The 22,772-nt window shown below is 33.9% G+C and overlaps 1 long non-coding RNA gene across 4 annotated transcripts in view; it reads right to left on the reverse strand.

Annotated features, from left to right (window-relative positions):
* The window catches only part of LOC149145606 (uncharacterized), an 82,224-nt gene extending 60,379 nt beyond the window's left edge, over positions 1-21,845 (reverse strand). Inside the window, exons 1-4 of one of the 4 annotated variants that reach the window (XR_016264470.1) lie at positions 21,276-21,821; positions 21,080-21,160; positions 14,683-14,786; positions 14,328-14,480 (exon numbers count right to left, since the gene is read on the reverse strand). This is a non-coding gene — a long non-coding RNA (uncharacterized LOC149145606). Of the gene's footprint in view, positions 1-14,327; positions 14,481-14,682; positions 14,787-20,614; positions 20,978-21,079; positions 21,161-21,275 lie in introns of those variants that run through there. The other 3 variants (XR_016264469.1, XR_016264468.1, XR_016264471.1) reach the window with 3 other exon arrangements.
* Positions 21,846-22,772: the final 927 nt, after the last annotated feature.

Consider the following 22,772-nt stretch of genomic DNA (forward strand, 5'->3'; position numbering starts at 1 on the left):
TATAGTTCTCATTTAATTTTCTTATGTCTCTGCTTTCATAATTATTAGCTTGTATATAACATGTTGTTTTGATGTTTTTAATTCACTGCTATTTACATTTTCATTTATGTTTTCTTATCGTTGTCAGCTGATCAATGCTTTTCTACAGGTTTTCTTAGGCAGCCCGGGCAAATTTTCATCTTTTTGATAACTACTGACGTATGAGATCATCCTGTCCTTCCTGCTAATTTTCATTTTCTGAAGTTTAATTCCAGCACTGTCATTTTTCAAATTGTGTTTTGATTATTTATTTTTCTGCTACTTAGACATCATACTACTAATTTGTTTATGGTCTCTTTCTATAGTCAAGTGACTCTATTAGTAAAGAATCAGAATATTACTTATTGTAGTGTGATTTAGATATCATTTATGGTTTCTTTCTATAGTCAAGTGACTCTATTAGTAAGGAATCAGAATATTACTTATTGTAGTGTGATTTAGATATCATATTGCTTAACTTGTTCATAATTGCTTCCCATAAGGTAGATTGAGCTGAAGGGTAAAGGATCAGAAGAGTTGACGTAATGTGATTAGTTTCCTTTATGCAATATAATTTCTTGCAATTTAGATATCATATTACTTAACTTGTTCATGATTGCTTCCCATAAGGTAGATTGAGCTCAAAGGTAAAGGATCAGAAGAGTTGAAGTAGTGTGATTAGTTTCCTTTATGCAATTTAATTTCTTGCAATTTAGATATCATATTACTTAACTTGTTCATGATTGCTTCCCATAAGGTAGATTGAGCTGAAGGGTAAAGGATCAGAAGAGTTGAAGTAGTGTGAATTAGTTGATTTTTCTTTCAGTCTTTGAGTTGAAAGAAGTTCAGTTTTTACTTTCTTTTTCATAATGGGCCATTGTCATTAGTTCATTGTTTGATACATTCACTTCCTCTTAAAAATTGAATTCATTACAGTTATTTTAGAGCTTTTTTCTTGAACACTTTTAAGTTTGGAAAATCACTGTAGAAATCATCGTTACCATCCATACTTAACTTTCATTTTCGCCATCACACACTAGGGAATCCATAAAAGATAAATTCAAAAACAAACTAAAAAAAAACTCAAACACGACAAAAGACTAAGAAAATGGTTATCTTGTACATATAGTACACTTCACTTCGTCAGTTTACGAATCCCGGATTGACATTTTAATCAGCAATTTAGAACACACTAAATTGACCAAACATGATCCCACACCAATTCATGTATATCATAAAGCTCTTTAGAAATCTTGTTTCAATGAACATTTCTATCAGATTTTTCAGGGGGTTATGCTCCCTATTCATCAGGCTATCTTTGACAAGAAAGCCCCAAGGTTATCTGAAGAAGCCAAGGTTGATATTCAAATTGTGGCAAGATGGTTTGGAGAGGAATTATTTACATATATTATATTTTTTCGAAATACTGCTACCACATGTACTTCCGTTGTATGTCCCTTATTAATGGGTACAAGACAGTTAGCAAGGGTGTGGCATTTATTGTTTAAACGACTCCACACATGCACAAGTTGAATTCAAACACATTCACTATTTAAATCTTGTTGAGTTTCGGAAAAGGAAGTATGACCCTATTAAGGCCGTGTATGATTTTACCTCAACTGTTAAAGTTAAGGTTTTTATTCATGAGAACAATAGTTTTGACGATATTTTTGAAGCAGCTAAACAATTTTCACAGGTACCGAGTTTAACTGCTCTAATACTTTTTTTTTATCTTGAGCAAGAGTCGAACCTTCATAATCATTAAATCAGAAAATTATTTACATAGCGTACAACTACCCATGAGGAAACATGGGTCTCTGACCAGCACTACAATCAAGAAGAAAAGGGTCACTTGTTAAGTGAAGGACTTCCCATAACCCTGCACACCCCAAAAAAGCACCTAATATCTAGACACCCAAATGAAACTTTAAAAATACCCACAAAGTGGAATGTATGACTCACGCCAAAACTGTTTGGAACATCAAAAGGCGTGATTGATCCTGTTCGTTGTTTCATCCAAATCAATCCAACGGCGAAGAAAATATAGCACCTCCTAGACTTCAGTCCTTTAACCTTGAGGCCCCACTAACATGCACGACAGATCACAGCTGATTCATGTGGCTAGATCCTACGACGAAGGAACATATCGCTCCAAACAAAATGGTTGTTGTTTAACGCACCATGAGGGTGGTAAATAAAACCGCCCCATGGCCACTGTCGATCGGGGAGTGTAAATTATATATTTTGCTACTAAGTGTCAATCAAGTAGTGTAAAACTCTAAAATTCAAATTAATAATTTACTTAATAATTAAAAATAAAATTGTTAATTTAATTAAGAAAACAATAATATATAATAAAATTATTAATTTAACTAAAAAGAATAGTAAATTGTATCTAGATAGTTTTGGTCACATTTACATGTCATGATTATATTTTATGTTATATAGTCATACTTTATAACATAAAGACTAATATATATATATAAAGCAAGGTAATATGAACTTGTTAAAAATCAAATTTTAAAAATGAGAAATTTAAAACTATATACATTTATATATAAATAAAACATATTATTTAATTATATTTTAAAAAAAATGAATCATTTTTAACATATACAGAGTAATTAAATAAAAAAATAGTAAAATAATAAAAATAAATATATTTATCAAATATATAATTCATTTATATTTTTTGGTTTTTAGTTCTGGGCGGTTTATTTTTTTTTTCAGCGGTCCCCCCTGGGCACCCACCTCTGAGCCCACTGTCGCTCTGACCACCCTGCACCTGGTGATACCGGCCCTCAGTTCGAACCCTGCTCGCGGCTCTTTTCCGACATCTTATCATGGGTGACGAGGATTTGGTTGATTACGAGGCGGACCCTAGGCCGCATCAAGAGATTTGGGCACACACCAACAGGCCTCTTTTGACTCCGCGAAATGTTGCTTTGGGATTTACGACAGGTGTTCCGAATCTGCAACCACACTTGTCTGCTGCGGATAAAAACAAGGGTCCGGCTTCCTTAACAGCGGAATCCCCGCCCATTGCTTGTCCTCCGCTCTCTCCGGCCACTGCTCAGTTACTTGGATCATGCTTCCTGGGATCCCCTTTGCTCGATGTCTCCTTACAGGAACTTAATCGGCCTGCGCTCCACCCTCCCCCTCCGCCTCCTCCCCCCTCAAGCTCCCACTCCCCCTCTGTATCATTCATGCCACAATCCCATCATCAGCCCTTCATCCCCCCTGTTTCCGGTCTCCCGGGTTCTGTTACTCCCTCCCCTCGATCTCCTATTCCCTCTGGTTGCTTCACCACTCCGCTTCCGGCTCGTTCAGCTACATCAGCACAGCTCAGCACATCTGATCCGTGCCGGAACCTGCTGAAGGGTTTTCCTTTTGGGAGGCGCTCCGAGAAGGTGACCAAGGGACGCTGTCTCCGCTCCATTGATCCTGACTACAATATCAACTTGGGACCCGAAGACCCTATTCCGGACGTGATGGAGGCGGCTCGTAAAGTGCTAGTGGGCAGAGTCAGAGGTAGGAATTATTCTGCGGAGCGGCTCAAGCGTTGGGTAAATGAGATTTGGGGTTCCTTTTTCAAAGAACTCCCGGAGGTCATGGTGCTTACAAGGGGCTGGTTTGCCCTACACTTTCAGAGACCAGAATACACTCAGTGGGTACTTACCCAATATTGGCATATTGAGCTCGCGCCGGTGCTACTTAAAAGGTGGGATCCCCTGTTTGATCCTGAGCGAGAGCATCTAGGCGAAGGCCCCATATGGGTTCGGCTCCCTGGATTACCCTGGCAATATTGGAATCAATTCATCTTCAAAAAGATTGGTGACACTCTAGGTACCTATCTGGAGCATGATAGGTCATATGAAAAGACGGGCATCAGGACTATGGCAAGAATTCTGGTTAATATGGATATCAGACCTGGGCTGGTGGAAAAGATCACTCTGCACCACAATCATGTCTCGCGCAAACAACCACTTGATTACGAAGGAGTACCTTATCGGTGCAGGAGATGCCACAAAGTTGGGCACCTCTTCAAGGACTGCCCACTGCTTGCGAAGGGGATTTCGGAGGACTCCAAGGGACCACGCCAACAGAACACGGTGAATCAAAATGAAGAAGAGCACCAGCCATCGGAAGATGTACAGCCTCAGCAGGAGATCCCCTCCTCGAAGAAGGGGGATAGCACATCTAAAACGGCTCGCAGCAGGGACCTGGTTGCACCTGGACCTCCGCGGACCCGCTCTCGGACTGCTGGGAAGAAATCAAATCCGGCTGCAACTGTACCTACTAGACCGGGTAATGACTCCGACCCCTCTTTTTCACAATCTTGCTCTAATGTAATGACATCTAATATTCACTCATTCATACAATCTTCCCGCTCTGAATCGGCTCCTATTCCCTCCATCACTTGCTCTATTGCCCCCCCTCCGCCTTTCATTTCTACTACCCCTCCCATGTCTAACCAGTTCCTGGGGGTCGTGGATCAATCTTCCTCTCCGGAGCTATCCGGTTCCCACCGCTATCATCTTCGATCTGGGGCTAGGCCTCGAATACTAGGACTGGGTTCTTCCCCGGGTCGTCTCCATAAACAGAAGAGGGGCAGACCATCACAGATCTCATCGGCTAAGTTAAATGCAGTGGCGGACGTTGCTATGGGGAGACAATATACTATTGAAAGGGCGCTTAGAGCTATCGAGCCCATACATTGTGGTGAATCATGATCTGGCTCTCCTTCAATTGTAGGGGACTTGCCAACCCCAAAAAACGACTGGCACTAAAAAGACTTCTTCATGTATCTAGATGTGATATTATCTTTCTACAAGAAACTCTATGCACTGCTGAGATGGCGGTGAACTGCCTGCAAGGTTTTCTTCCGGGGTGGACTCTGCATGGACTGGACGCAAGTGGGCGATCCGGAGGCTTACTCATTGGTATCAACCCAAGGAAGTGTAAGTCAATCTCCACCTGGGGGGGCAGAGGTTTCCTGGGTATGGATATCATGGCAGGGGATCTGGGCTTCCCGATAAGATTTATTAACATATATGGTCCTAACCAGCATCGTCTCCCCTTCTGGCAAGACTTTCTATCTGGTAACCATATTACTCAGCATACAGTGATTGGTGGGGATTTCAACTTCTCTCTGGGAGTTGGCGAATCTTGGGGTCACAATGCCCAGTCGGATACCATTGCGGATCAAATGAATTTACTGCTGGACTCTCATCACCTGGTGGACATCCCCATGAATAAGAAACTTCCTACTTGGCACAACCAACGCATAGGGGAGGCTGCACTGGGGAGGCGTTTAGATAGATTCATGATGCACCAGGATCTCATTCAGATTTGTCCACTATACAGACAATGGGTTGGCATTGGGGGTCTCTCTGACCATCATCCAATTTTTTTACAGATTAGTGATAATAATCCCAAGCCGCGATCCCCTTTCAAATTCTTCGCTGGCTTTCTCAAGGATCCGGATTATAACCTCATGGTCACGAACTTCTGGGTTGCCCAGCCCCCTCTGCGGTCTCATCGCAAGGCCCATGATTTCTGTATTAGGCTTAATAAACTCAAAGTGCTTACTGAAGAGTGGGCGACAGCCAAGAGGAAAAGAGATGAACAGATTTTGACGGACACTGAATCACAGATAGCCTCTCTCACTGATGAAAATGGATCGGGTTACCTCTCTGATGAATCTAAAGTCTTGCTCAACGGTCTGTATGGACAAAAAGCAAAAATTCTACTGGAAAAGGAGGAGCATTGGAGGCTCAAAAGTAGAGCCATTTGGCTCAAAGCGGGGGACTGCAACACTAAATACTTTCACAACTTAGCCAACGGCAGGAAGGCTTCGAACACCATTTGGCGACTCCCCAGTGTGCCAGATGGTTGGGCTACCACCCACCAGCAATTGGCTAGTCTTGGGGTATCCCATTTCAAGGGTCTCTTTACAGCTCCACCAGAAATAAATCTTCCAGATATTATTAGAACTGCTGAAAAACTCCCTCGTTTTGTTGGCCAGGAGGATCTGGAAGACCTTACAGCTCCTGTTACATCTCTGGAGCTCGAGAATACTCTCAAATGGTTCAAGAAAGAGAAGAGTCCGGGACCGGATGGATGGCCGGTGGAATTCTATCTGGCGTTTTATGAACTGTTGGGTGAGGAGATTTTAGCCGTTGTCGAGGAAAGCAGGCTCTCGGGGCACATCCACCCTCCTATGAATCGGACCTATATAGCCTTGATCCCCAAAGCTGATGAACCCTCATCTTACAATGACTTCCGGCCTATCTCCCTTTGCAATTGCCTATACAAAATCATAGCCAAGATAATTGCCAATCGTATTAAGCCGATTCTCTCCTCCCACATATCTGCTGAACAATTTGCTTTCCTCCGGAATCGTCATATTTATGAGGCTATTGGTTCTGCTCAGGAAACCCTACATTCCATCAAGCTGAAGAATCTGAAAAGTGTATCTTTAAAGATTGATCTTACTAAGGCTTTCGACAAGGTAAATTGGCTTTACCTTAAGATGACGCTTATACACCTGGGCTTCCCCCTGCTTATCATTAACTGGATCATGGGATGTGTTACATCTGTCTCTTTTTCCATTCTCATCAATGGAGCTGCATCAGATCGGTTTTACATCGACAGGGGTATCAGGCAAGGATGCCCTCTCTCCCCACTACTCTTTCTCATTGTTATGGAAGGCTTGAGCAGGCTTATTGCGGATGCCAAAAGAAATGGGGAGTTAAGTGGCCTCAAAATTACCGAACAGCTCTCCATTACACATCTACTGTTCGTGGATGATATTCTTATATTCCTTAATGGCAGTGTTAGAGATAGTACGGCCCTGAACCGCATCCTTCAACTCTTCTGCAAAGCGACGGGGATGGAAATCAACAGGGACAAATCTACTAGATCTGTGATGAGATGCACTCAACAAGAATCTCTTTTGGCTGCTCAGTTCTTTCCCTTCCAGGAGAACAATCTCCTGGAGGGCATAAAATACTTGGGATTCAGATTAAGGCCGGATGGATACAATACTGGACATTGGGGGTGGCTCATCAATAAAATAGAACAGAGGATAACTTGTTGGCACCACCGTCTACTTTCAAAAGCGGGCAGATTACAACTGATCAAATCTGTCCTCGAGGCCACACCGGTATATTGGATGTCCCTTACCTGGGTTCCGAAAGGCATTCTACAGAAAATCCAACAGATTTGTTCCAGGTTCCTGTGGAATGGGAATAAAAAGGGAAAGATTTTTGCTTGGACTAAATGGTCCCTGGTATCCATGCCCAAGCAGTGGGGTGGATGGGGACTCAAATCCCTTCCCGCTTTTGCACTCGCCTTAACAGCAAAGCAGGGATGGTCTCTCCTCAAGATGGATAGCTTATGGGCTGAAGTCATACACAAAAAATACATCTGGCCCTCAAACATACTTGACTGGCTTCGTAGACCTACCTGGCAACTACAAGGAGTGTCGGCCATCTGGAAAGCCACCCTAAAAGCTCTGCCCCTCATCAAGGAAAACCTGCTCTGGAAGATTGGCAATGGGTCCCAGGTGCGGATTGGGCTGGACCCATGGCCTGGGTCAGGAAATGCTCACCTCCTCCCGGCAGACATGATCCAACATCTTAATTATATGGGTATCAAATACCTTGATCAGGTCGGAGACCCCATCCGAACATCTATCTTCTCTCAAGCTTGGAGATCGGACCAACAGTGGCAATTAACAGATGAATGGATGGTATTATGGCAGCAATACTTACAGGCTCTCTCTGAATCTCATATTAAGCTACATGAGCATGAAGATGAACTTATATGGGCACCTGCAAAATCAGGTTTATATTCTCCCAAAGCTGGTTATTTGAAACTCATTGAGGACAAGAAGCCAGATTTGATAAAAAGATGGTGGACGAATATTTGGCAGATTCAGGCACCGCCCAGAGCCAGGCTCTTAATGTGGAACATACTGGCGAATAAACTACCAACGGGGGAAACACTGAAAAGACGTTCATTCGCTGGCCCTACCTGGTGTGTCCTTTGCAACAAGGCGGAGGAATCTACCTACCATTTATTCATCTCTTGCGAAATCACCAGGGAAATCTGGCAGCAGGTCAGACACATTCTAAACATCACAACTGACTGGCTCGCAGACGACATCTCTTCGGCCTGGGATTTATGGTGGTCAGCTGTCTCCTCGGAAAAAGATAGGAATCTACCTCTGATTGTGGCCATGTATATCTGGTATAAGCGTAATGATATTATCTTTGCGGCAGGCAGGGATAACTGGCAGCACCTTCCTCCATCTATTGTTTCGGCCTTCTCTGAAATCCCCTTTGACAATAAAACCAATACCCCCAGGCAGATCACCTCCGAAATTATCAACAGAAATATGCCGTGGGCATACTTTGATGGAGCCGCATCTGCACAAGGGTGTGGTGGGGGTATCCTTTTCCACATTACAGAATCTCATTATTTTCACCTGAAACTGGGGCTTGGCCTGGGGACCAACAATCATGCCGAACTTATCACATTGAGACATCTTCTCTATTTCGCTCTTTCTAAAAACTGCAGACAAATACAAATTTTTGGTGATTCTAAGATTGTAATTGATTGGGCAAACAATATTTCCCATTGTCACACATACTCTTTGAGACATATCTTGGAAGAAATTGTTTTTTTCAAAACATTTTTTAACCAGATCACTGTTTCACATATCTACAGGGAAAGAAATACAACTGCTGACCGGCTCTCGAAAGAAGCGGCGGCTCGGCCTCTAGGCGATTGGATGATCGAGGAACACAGTCCAGAGGGGATGCACGTTTTCTACCACCGACCGTACATAGATGGACTGTTACAAGGGGGAATCCTCCCCAACTGATTTTTGGAGTTTTGTGTTAAAAATTTTCTAGCCCATGCTATGTAAATATTGGACTGACTCTTACAGACATATTATGTATATATTTTTTCGAACAGAGGTTATACCTCTATTTACTTTTGCTCACTACAGAACAACATGTTTATCTGAACTTTTTGTAAATGGATACAGCCCTATCGTATCCATAGTGACACATATGGGACAGATCTTATGGTACTACTGAATGGTGGAAATACCACTATATTGAATATGCCTTTGGCATCTACAGCATGTAATCTCTATTATACCTCTTAATAGAAATTATGAACTCTATTTTCCCCGGAAAAAAATTCATTTATATTTTAAAAAAACATAAAATTCATTATTTTAAAGTATACAAATTAAAAAATAATAATAAAAATAAGCATATTATTCATTTATAATTTTAAAAAACATAAAATTCATCTTTTCAACATATACAAATTAATTAAATTAATATACAAATTTGTAAAATAATAAAAATAACATATTTATCAAATATATGATTCATTTATATTTTTAAAAAACATAAAATTCATTATTTTAACATATACAAATTAATTAAATTAAAAATAATAAAAATAAACATATTTATCAAATATATTATTCATTTATAATTTGAAAAAAACATAAAATTCATCATTTTAACATATACAAATTAATTTAAATAATAAAATAATAAAAATACAAATTTTTAATATTACAATATACCAATTCTTAAACAACAAAAAAAATATTATTAAACATCATTTTTTAATAACCTTCAATTTACTTAAAATAAAACACATTACTCCAATACATCACAATATCACATTACAAATTAATTAAATTAAAAATAATAAATAAACATAAATACAATCATATATACACACAAACATATACCACATCAATTTTTATTAAATAATATAATTTTAAATGTCAAAGTTATAATTTTTAAATATATCTTTATCAATTCATTTTTAATAAAACTTCAATTTTTTATTAAATAATACAATTTTAAATGTCAAAGTTATAATTTTTAAAAATATCTTTACAAACTCATTTTTAGTAAATTACTCAATTATATGTCACTTAAATCAAAAATCATTTTTACTATAAATTTATTATTTGGAAAACTCTAAAGTTAAAAATTAAAAATAAAATTATTAATTTAATAAAAAATAAAATATTTTAATAAAAAAATTAATTTAACTAAAAAATAGTAAACTCTAACTAACAAGATAGTTTTAATCTTTTATATATCATGGGAAGAAACAACACAATTGCATTTATATCAAATCACTTATGTTTGGTATTAAAGGTATCATATGAAAATACAATAGACTAAGAATCATACTTTATAGCATAAAGAGTGATTGATATAGAGATAAAATAATGTGAATGTGTTAAAAATAAAATTTTATAATGATAAGTTAAAAATCATATATATTCATATACTTTATTTATACAAATAAATAAAATTAAAATAAACATATTTTGTTATATATATTATTGATTTATATATTTTTAATAAATAAAACTCATCAATTTAATTTATACAAATTAATTAAATTAAAAATAACAAAAATACAAATTAATAAAATGGAGTTCCACACATTTTTAAAAAATAATATTTTATTAAACATTAAATTTTAATAACCTTCAAATTGGTTGAAACACATCATATTATGCACAATGTTACACAGGTACAATGATTTTTTTAAATAATATAATTTTAAATGCCAAAATTATAATTTTTAAATATAACTTTATGAGTTCAATTTTCATGAATCACTCAACTATATATCACTTAATCAAAAATAGTTTTTATTGTTTTTTTAATATTTGCAAAACACCAAAATTAGAATTAATATTAAAATTATTAATTTAAATAAAAAATAATAATACTTGGAAAATCATTTTTAAATATCATTTTTATTATAAAATTATTATTTGCAAAACACCAAAATTAGAATTAATATTAAAATTATTAATTTAAATAAAAAATAATAATACTTGGAAAATCATTTTTAAATATCATTTTTATTATAAAATTATTATTTGCAAAACCATAAAATTAATACTAATATTGAAATCATCAATTTAATTAAAACTTAATAATTATTAATTTAATTAAAAAATAGACTTTACCAAAATAGTTTTAGCCATGTTTACATGTTATAAGAAATAATCACTCAATATCACTTAATCAAAAATAGTTTTTATTGTAAATTTATTATTTGCAAAACACCAAAATTAGAATTAATATTAAAATTATTAATTTAAATAAAAAATAATAATACTTGGAAAATCATTTTTAAATATCATTTTTATTATAAAATTATTATTTGCAAAACCATAAAAGTAATACTAATATTGAAATCATCAATTTAATTAAAACTTAATAATTAATAATAAAATTATTAATTTAATTAAAAAATAGACTTTACCAAAATAGTTTTAGCTATGTTTACATGTTATAAGAAATAATCACTCAAGTAACTCACTTACTTTAGGTAAGAAAGGAATCATATGAAAGAAATACCATAGGTTAATAATCATACTTTATAGCATAAAGAGTGATTGATATAATTAAAGATAATGTGAACTTGTTAAAGTCCAATTTTTAAATGAAAAGTTAGAGAATATATACATTATTATTTCAAGTAATTCACACAAATAAAATAAAATAAACATATTTATCAAATATATTATTCATTTATATTTTTATAAGGAGTAAAATTCATCAATTTAACATATACCAGTTAATCAAATTCAAAAATAATAAAAATAAATATATTTATCAAATATATTATTAATTTATATTTTTAGAAGACATAAAATTCTTCATTTAAATATATACAATTTAATTAAATTAAAAATTAATAAAAATACAAATACAAATTTCTAATATTACAATGCACAAATTTGTAAAAAATAGTATTTTATTAAAGATCAATTTTTAATAACCTAATCACATCACTCCCATAAATCACAATAAGTTCATTTTAATGAATCACTCAACTATCTATCACTAAATTTATTATTTGCCAAACTACAAAATTAAAATTAATATTACAATTATTAATTTAAATAATAATAAAAAATACTTGCCACAAAATCATTATCCCTTTTACCATAAATTTATTATTTGCAAAACCAGAAAATTAATATTAATATTGAAATTGTCAATTTAATTAAAACTTAATAATTAGTAATAAAATTATTAATTTAATTAAAAAATAGACTTTACCATGATAGTTTTAGCAATATGTTTACATGTTGTAAGAAATAACCACTCAAGTATCAACTCACTTACTTTAGGTATGAAAAGTATCATATGAAAGAAATACCATAGGTTAATAGTCATACTTTATAACATAAAGAATGACTGATATAAATAAAGATAATGTCAACTTGTTAAAAGTCAAATTTTAAAATGAGTAGTTACAGACAATATACATTTATATACATTATTATTTCAAGTAATTCATACAAATAAAATAAAATAAAATAAACATATTTATCAAATATATTATTCATTTATATTCTTAAAAGACAAAATTCATCAATTTAACACCACAAATTAATTAATTAAATTATTAATATATATATATATATATATATATATATATATATATATATATTAAACATCAATTTTTAATAATCTGATCACATTACTCAAATACATCACAATATCACATTAGAAATTAATTAAATTAAAAAAATAATAAAATAAACATATTCATCAAACATATCATCTCTAATAAAATTAAAAAATAATCATATTTATCAAATATATTATAAATATATTATTAATTTATATTTTTTTTAAGACATAAAATTCTTCATTTAAACATATACAAATTTCTAATATTACAATGTTCAATTTACCTAAAACAAATTACATTGGAAAGAAGAAAAATAAATAAAAATATTATTCATTTATATTTTTTAAAGACATACAATTCATCATTTTAACATATACAAATTAAATAAATTAAAAAATACCATAAAATTTGACTACTCCCACACATCACAATATCACATTACAAATTAATTAAGTTAAAAAATAATACAAATAAACATATTTTAGAAGACATAAAATTCATTATTTTAACATGTACAAATTAATCAAATTAAAATATAAATATTTTTAATATTATAATGTAAACAAAAAAAACAAAAACAAAATTACTTGAAAATAAAAAGCCTTTATACTTCTAAAGGTTGTGAAGAGCAACATTTTTAAAATATGTGTATCTGGTGATATATTATGACCTTTGAAAATTGATATATTTATTTTTAATGATTTAATTGTTGTTATTGTTGCAATAAATATGATATTATATGAAGAGATGTAAATGTATAATTTTAAAATGTAAAATTAAAAACCACATGCATGTCTATTTTTATTATAATAGAAATAAAAATTTAGCCAAAATTCCTATTCATAACTAATGCATGTTAACCATGTCATAATGTATAAATGTTTTTAAAACCAATATTTTTACTTTTAACCATTAAATTTTTCACAACTTTAAATTAATTTAAAATGGAACACAATGTCATGTGTATAATATATAAACAAACAACACTTAACACATTACAATACAACAACACATTACATAACACAACACAACAACACAGCACATTACAACTCAACATTAATAACTATAAAAGAAATTAGTGTAATATCTTAAAAATTTGGTGTCTTTATTTGTATAAATTTTAAATATTAATTTTTATTTAAATAACAAAATTTTAAAAATTATTTTAAATGTGAAAGTTAATATTGAATCAAAATTTTTAGATATAATTTATGAGTTCATTTTTTCAAAATTATTAGTGGTTTTTATACAAGGGTATCATATGAAAGAATTGTAAATGTGAAAAAAAAAATGTGAATAATATAATTTTATGAGTTAGTTTTGCTAAATTATTTGTGTCTGTTATATAGTATCATGTGAAAAGAAAAAGTGAATGTAAAAAAAATGTGAATAATGTAATATTATAATTTTATTTTTACTGAATCATTTATGATCATTTCTAGTTGTAAAATTTGTAAATGTGAAAAATTTGTGAATAATGTAAGTTTATGAGCTTATTTTCACTAAATCATGGGTGGCCATTTGTAGGTGTTATATAAGAATATCAAGTGAAAACAATTGTTTGCCTGGAAAAAAATGTGAATATGATGATCAATCAAATTTTGAAATGTGAAGTTATCATTAAAAGTCATCTGAATTAATATAACTAAAATTTTACAAATAAACACTACCTTTGGAAAAAATGAAAATACACCAAAACATAAAAATAAAAATAAAAACAAACAAACAAAAATGACACTCCTCCAAGATAGCTTTGGCCATGCTATCTTGGGAGGTTGTGAGAAGGGTCAACCCCTTCTCAAAAAAAAAAATCTGATTATGTATTAACAGTATAGTTTGTGAGTGAGTACATCAAAAAATACACTACAATTTACAATTACAAAATGTAATACCATCTTCAATAACACTTGATATGTGATTCTTCTACAAATGTAATACCATCTTCAATTTTACCTTCTTGATCTCTGTTTCATCCCACAAGGAAATTAGAGTTTTAATAATATCTCTATTTTAAAATAATAAATAAATAACAAAAACAATTATTATTGGTTTAAGATGACATTCAAAATAGTATGCAATACAAAATAATTTTTCACTCCCACGTAAAATTGTGAGAAGAATTAATTTTTCACTCCCACGTAAAATTGTGAGAAGAATTTAATTTACCTTTTCAAAGCTCTGCTTTGAGTCTAAACACTTCCAATTTCTTCTAATCTACTTTCTTGATACCTGTTTCAAGAGCCCCATCTCCCCTTTCCGTCAATTTACACCTGTTTCGTAAGATAGAAAATAAATAAATTTTCAATCACAAATTTACTATTAAATATTAACTTTCACCATTACAAAAACAATATCAGCAACTGAATCAAGGTAAGCTCAACTGAATCAAGGTAAGCAACTGATTCAAGTTAAGCGCAACTGAATCAGATTAACTGAACTGAATCAACTGAATCCAAGCGAACAGCAACTAGGCATCTATATCGAACGACTGAAGGATTTCCTTCTGGTTTCCCTATTGGACTGGAAACCTTATTGGAGAGATAAAGACATACCATAAGAAATATGCTTTAAGCCTGCCTAGATTGGGTGTTCAGCCTGGGTGGGGAAAGAGCCGAGACAGGCTGAGCGCTACGGAACTATCTCTTGATTTTCACATGCATGGGTGTGTTACCTCTTGATTTAATTTTTGATTGCGAGCGGGTCGCTGCTTGCTGGATTTTTTATTTCATAATGAATTGGTTATAAAAACATAAACTATCAAAAGGTGTGCCAGACTCTCCGATGGGAGGTCATTGCGCTCACACAAGTCACTCAGAGAAGTAACTCTTCGAATCATTAGGTAAGTAATTTAGTAACTTGATGGGACAGTGATCGAAGCCCAAATAGCAAGACATACTGAATTCAGTCCTTTTTGAATTAATAGCGATGTACACCCATTATAAATTACAAAACCCATTGTAACATTCAGTATGTTTTACATATGGTACAACAATTGACCTGTTTTTATTTTATCAGGGTCAAATATTGTTTCTCAACTAACTGATACTGGCCATGACAGAATATTCCCCTTACAGGATGACAAAAATTTTCGACCTGTAACATATAGTGCCTAGTAAAAGCCCCTTTGTCTATCCAGTAGTGTGACAACTCAGTTTGGAGAGCATTAGACTGAAGATGTGAAGGTTGCATGTTCAATTCACACTCACCACATTGCATTTTTGTAATTCATTATTCAAAAAGTTTGTCCAACTGAATAGGTAAAGGAAATACAAGGAATTAATATTACAAAAGAAAAGCTCATTCTACATGGCAAACTGTAACGCTCAAGATCTGTCAAATACTTTTAACAGAAGGTGAAACTAAATGATTTCATTAGTAACTTAAACTTGTCTACAAGTGATTCTCTGTGTATTTCTATTTATCCCAACATCATTCTGGCCAAGAACACAAGAAACCTGAAGCCTGACAAATTGCTTCTAATCAAATTGTGATCAAGGAACTTGAAGCCTGCCAATTTTCTGTCATCTGCCTCTGTGTTTCACTCTTTATTTCCTGAATTTTACTCAGAATATGACTCAGTCGAGAGAACTTTAATATGCAATTTATATAGCAAGTTTGTCGAGGGTTTCGGACGCATCATGCCACGCCTCACTGATCTTACCAATAAGATCAGTTAATGGATGGAGGCTGCAAAGGCACTATCTTCTTATGTATGCAAACAGTAACACTCAAGCAGGCAAGCAAACATCTGTCAAAAAGTTGTAACAGAAAGTTAAACTTAATGACTTTATTAGTAACTTAAGTTTGTCTAAAATTGATTCTCTCGGTACCTTTTCATTTATCCCAACATCATTGTGGCAGAAAACACGTGATACTTAAAATGAAAAATACTTTACGCTCCCTATATCAAATTGTGATCAAGGAATGGGAAGCCTGACGATTTTCTCAATCATCCAGGGCTTGCTCTATTTCACTCTTTCTTTTTGAATGTGACTGGCCAACCCCCAAGAATGTGACTTAGTTGAGACACATTTTCATTTATCCCAACGTTATGCTTCCTATCAAATTGTGATCAAGGAATCTGAAGCCTGTCAATTTTCTCGATCATTCAGAGCTTGCACTTTTTCACTCTCTATTTCTTTAATTTTTACTCCTTGTTCCTTTACTGGCCAACTCCCAAGAATGTGACTGAGTTGAGAGAACTTAATAGAATATACATTTTATATAGAAAGTTTGTCACGAGTTTTGGAAGCATCATAGCAAACCTCACTGATTTTACCAACGAGGATCAATTTAAATCAGTGGACACTGCAAAGCAGGCATCTTTCAAATACTTGTATCAGAATGAAACTGAGTGACTTCATTAGTAACTTAACTTAGTCTACAACTGATTATCTCAAGTATATTTCAATTTATCCCAACATTATTGTGGCAGAAACACACATGATACTTAAAATGAAAAATAGTTAGTTATGCTTCCTTCCTATCAAATTGTGATCAAGGAATTTGAAGCCTGACGATTTTTGACGATTTTTCTCAATCATCCAGGGCTTGTTCTGTTTCACTCTTTCTTTTTGAATTTTTACTCCTTATTCCTCGACTGCCCAACTCCCAACAATGTGACTTAGTTGAGAGAAATTAATAGAATATGCAATTTATATAGGAAGTTTATCAAGGGGGGTTTAGGAAGCATCATGGCACACCTCACTGATCTTATCAATAAGGATGGATTTAAATGGATGCAGGCTGCAAAGGGGCTACCTTCTTGTCTATGCAAACTATAACACTCAAGCAGAAATCTGTCAAAAACTTGCAACAGCAAATGAAACCGAATGACTTCATTAGTAATTTAAGTTTGTCTACAATTGATTTTCTCAGTATATTTCCATTTAACCCACCGGCATTATTGTGGCAAAGGAGACAAAATACTTAAAATGAAAAACCATTAGTTTTGCTTCCTATCAACTTGTGATCAGTAAATCTGAGGCTTAACAATTTTCTCAATCATCTAGAGAGCTAGCTTTGTTTCACGCTTTATTTCTTGAATTTCACTTCTTAATCCTCGATTAGCCAACTCCCACGAATGTGACTCTCATAGCCAATTTACATAGCCTGTCAAGGGTTTTGGAAGCATCATAGCACACATCAGCAATCTTACCAATAAGGATCGATTCAAACGGATGAGGATTGATTCAAATGGATGGAGGCTGCAAAAGGGCTCCCTTATTACCTATGCAAACTGTAACACTCAAGCAAGCATCTGTCATATACTTGTACATAAGGTGAAACTAAATAACTTCATTAGTTCCATTTATCCCAACATTATTGTTGCAATAACACACCATATTTAGAATGAAAAAGGGTTTAGTTTTGCTTCCTATCAAATTGTGATGATCAAGGAACCTGAAGCCTGACAATTTTCTCAATCATCTAGGACTTGCTCCACTTCATTCTTTATTATTTGAATTTCACACCTACTTCCTTGATTGGCCAACTCCCAAACATGTGACTCAATTGAGAGAACTTAATAGAATATGCAATTTACATAGGAATTTTTTCTGGGGTTTTGGAAGCCATGGCACATCTCAATTGTCTTACTAATAAGGATCGAGTTAACTGGTTGGAGGCTACAGAGAGGCTACCTTCTTATCTAGGAAAACTCTAACACTCAAGCATCTGTCAAATACTTATAACAGAAGATTAACCTTAATGACTTTATTAGTAACTAAAGTTTTTCTACAATTGATTCCCTCACTATTTTTCCGTATAAAGGACAACATATTTAGAATGAAAAACGGCTAGTTTTGCTTCCCATCAAATCCTGATCAAGGAGCCTAAAGCCTGATAATTTTCTCAATCATCCAAGGTGGGCTCTGTTTCAGTCTTTTTTTTCTTGAATTTCACTCCTGACGGACCAACTCCCAGGAGTGTGGATAATTTATATAGGAAGTTATCTCCCAGGAGTGTGGATAATTTATATAGGAAGTTATGTTTTTGGAAGCAACATGGTGCAGCTCACAGATCTTACCAATAAGGATTAATAGAAGGTAGGGGGCTACCTTCTGACAAATGAAAAAGACCCAGCCATATTTCTCATAGACTTTTGAAGTGAAATATGATGCTTTAGGAACTGGCATGAACACAGTGGCCAATGGATGGAGGTTGCAGGGGGACTACCTTCTGACAAATGAAAAAGGCCCAGCCATATTTCTCATAGACTTTTGAAGTGAAATATGATGTATTAGGAACTGGCATAAACACAGTGGTCATGCAATTCAGTAACCTATTGTGATTGACAAGGAAAAGTTATTATGCATCTATGATTAGGAAATTTTGACGTTTATGTTACAGAAAAATTCAAGCCATATTTATTCGGACGGCACCTCCAAATCCAAATGGAGCATGAAGCTTTGAAGTATTTATTTTCCCAGTGGAATTTTAGTGAAGTAGGAAAGTAAACTACAAGTTTTTTACTTTGAAATTCAATACAAGAAGGGCATAAATAATGTTTCAGTCGATTTCTTATCTATGTTATCTGAGCTGCTTACCATATCTTTGGTAGAAATAGAAATAGAAGACAGGTGAATCTGTTTAAAGTTAATATTATCTAGAATAAAAAGGAAGCTACTCATTAGAAAAAATCACATACCTAAGATTTTCCTGGCCTTAGACTAAACAAAGGTGCTAACCACTGCCAAGTACCTAGGTCACCCCTAGCACACCTATTTTTAGTTCATCCCAAGAAACTTGCTTACACTTAGATAGTACTAGGTACATAAATAAACACACTAAAACATAAGCAAGGAGTTGGGCTCTGTCCCTCTAAGATCTATATGCAAGGGAATGCAATGCTTATAGACAAGTGTAGTAATCTCTTAAAATTGAAAAATATAAAAGGCATTTTTATGGGCATGGGCTACAAAAATGTTTGCGGTAGACTGAATAGGAAGGAAAATGTAGGAACTACACTCCTTTTCAACCTTTTCCAAACCATTAATGTAGGTATTGATTTTGGAAAAAGATAGGTCAAAGATAAGTATTTGAACCCTCTTTCCTTAACTATGCTAGGTCACCCCTAGCACACCTATTGTGAGTTGATCCCAGGCAACTTGCTTACACTTAGATAGGTAACAACAAATCCATGAAACCATAATTTTCTAAATAGGACTTAATTCAAAGTGTCCGCTTGCATAATGAGATGTTGCCTAATCTAAATGACTTCATACAAGTCTTGCTTTAAGTGTGCTTTTGCCTACCTGATGTGTTTCCATCTAATGCAGGTGCCTGGGAGGTCTCATTCCATCCATCTTAGATGGCATACCAGCACTGTTTCTCTAGGACTAGTAAGTCTATCAATGCTCCCTAAAAGTACTTTGCTCAAGCTGGTTTAGAAAACCAATAAATGGAGATTGATGAATATGATTGGTTAATAATCTCACCCCAAATGTGTGCTATACTTTATAAGCTCACCATGGCCTCAATTGTGGTTCACTCAGCTAAATAGGGACAATGACCAAATTCAGTTTGCAAAATGCAGAAGCTAAGAGAATTATAATAGAATTGGAATAAAATTTAACTTACTTATTGAACTCCTATAAATAGTGTCTAAAAAAATTCTAGAAACTCAAACAGTCTAAAAAGAAAATTCTGGAAACCCAAAATTTTCTTTGGGCTTAGGATGGTTTTATGTTCACACCAATTAACTGCTACAGGTCACTGAATGTTTAATAATCTCACCCAGAAATAAGTATTAGTTTATAAGCTCAGCCCATTAGTTTATAAGCTCAACATGGCTTTGACTGGGTCACTAGCCTAAATAAAATACTGCCAATAACCAAAATCTGGAGAAAAAGAATTATAATAAAATTGAAATAAAAAATTACTCACATATTGAACATCTACAAAACAGTTTCTACAAGAAAATTTCTAGAAACCCCAAATTCTTCTTCAGATTTAAGCATTAAATGGTTTTATGTTGGAGTGATCAACATCAATAACCCTATTGAAGATAACCAGTACCTAAAAATAAAACCCAAAGACATTGAATAACCACGAAAAACATCAAAGATTATGAAATTTTCCCAACATTTGGCCTGCATAGTACAAGTGTATCTAAACCCTAAATAAAGAAAGGCCAATGACTGAAATATGTTTGCAAAAAGCAGGGAGAAAAAGAATTATAATAAAATTCAAATAAAATTTTACTCACAAAAAGTTTCTAGTTCTTTCTAATTCTTTTTTATAGATAGACCAAATTCCTTCATAAAATATAAGCATTAGAAGTTTAGAAGGTTTTATGCTAGCACTAATCAGCATCAATAACCCTTTTGAAAATAACCAGTACCAAAAAATAAAACCCAAAGACATTGAATAACCAAGAAAAACACCAAAGATTATGAAATTTTTCCCCACCTTTCTGTATCGTACAGGTATATTTAAACCCTGATCTTATTAAACACACCTACCTTATACCCAATAAAATATAATTAGATATAAGAGAAACCACAAGTTAATGCTAATAAAAATTATTTAGATAACAGAGAAACCAAAAATTAATACTCACCTGCAACCAAAAAAATGCAGAGCATATGTGGTGTAATTCTTCCTTCCTGATTGTATCATTCTTCCTTCCTCTGCACTTGATCTGCAATTGAACAGTAATCAGGACAAGTTAACCCAAAAAAATCAAGATAAAATATTCTACAAAATAATAATATATCCATAAGACAGTAAAATTACCATTAAAATATTATATATACCTTCTCAATCTTCACCATTAAATCAGCGATCCCATCTTCACCATTAAATTAATTGCAGCATCACTCTCCCTCTTAACCCTCTTGACCCCGACCTCGTCACTCTCCCTCTTAACCCTCTTGACCCCGACCTCGTCAAGCCAAAACCAAACAAACACCAGACAAACCAAATCTAAACCAACACACCATTTCAAAACAGAAACAAATTAAATAAAAAAACCAAAAAAAATGCACAGGGGGAATTCAAGGTATAAACAAGTAAGCATGGCCATGCTCCAAAAAGAAAACACAGTATTAAAATACACAGAGTTCTAAAGCACAAAGTTCTACTCCAATTTCTAATGTCTTCTGCTCTTCTCCAACAAACCCTAAATCTGTTCTCCTCTACTCCATGGAAGGCCGATACTCTCCACTCTTCCCCTTGCCCACCATCTCCCAGCCATGGAAGGCCGATACTTTCTACTCTTCGCTTGCCCACCATCTCCCAGCCATGAAAGGCCGATACTCTCTGCTCTTCCTCTCTTCGTTTGCTGTGTAAATGTGATAATGATATATCGGAGCTTAGGGATTTCAAATGCTTTCGAATTTTCCCAATTTCAAATCCGCCGTCGATCGTGGATTTGGAAGGACGTCGTTCTCTTTGGATTTAAAAGACATTGTTTTATTTTGACTTAAGGTTTGCTATTTATATATTTCAAGTTGGGCATTTAAAAAAAAATTAATGATAGAAAGTGACCCGTTGTTAACATAATCTTATATGATAACATAATCTTATTATCATAACATAATCTTATTATCATAAAATTTAACAATAAATCAATAATTAAAACATGCACACATTTTTATGTAGATGCATGCTCTTAATCCACGGCATTGAACATTAGTAAGATTCTTCTAGACTTGATAATAATTTGTGAAGTGCTTTTACAATTTATCTTAGTTTGATCTTCTTCTTATTATTAGTGTGTGTGTGTTTACTTCATCAAACTTCTACCAAAAACAAAGAGACAAGAACACAAGATGTTGGCATTTTGCGAGGGCCAAGAACCTCTCCCTCTTGGAAAGGAAAACCCGCATGGAATTCTTCTTATGGAGATTCAATTGATGAACACTAAGATCATAACCTTTGACCTACTAGGTCACTCCAAGACCAAGTCACCAATCCTCTTCTTGTTGTTGAGGTCATCATCAACACTACTACTTCACTGAATTCTTCATTACTGCTGCACTATCAAGGTCATTGTTGAGGTCACTAATGTTGCAACACTATTGCATCTTCATAGAGATCATAACAATGAGATCTTATACTGAGACATGTACATATAAGAGTGTTGCATCTAGATGGTCTTCCATCAAGATCATGATTATATTTAGTAGTATGTCGAGATAGTAGATATCCTTGTCACAAATATACTAAGACTTATCACAACATCTAGAAGTATGCCGAGAGAGTATCACTTAGATCCTCATCATAATAATTAAGTCAAGAACGTGACTGTG

The sequence above is a fragment of the Pinus tabuliformis genome, chromosome X (assembly GCF_031772625.1).
Source record: "Pinus tabuliformis cultivar Carrire ecotype Pingquan chromosome X, CPIR1, whole genome shotgun sequence".
Taxonomy (NCBI): Eukaryota; Viridiplantae; Streptophyta; class Pinopsida; order Pinales; family Pinaceae; genus Pinus; species Pinus tabuliformis.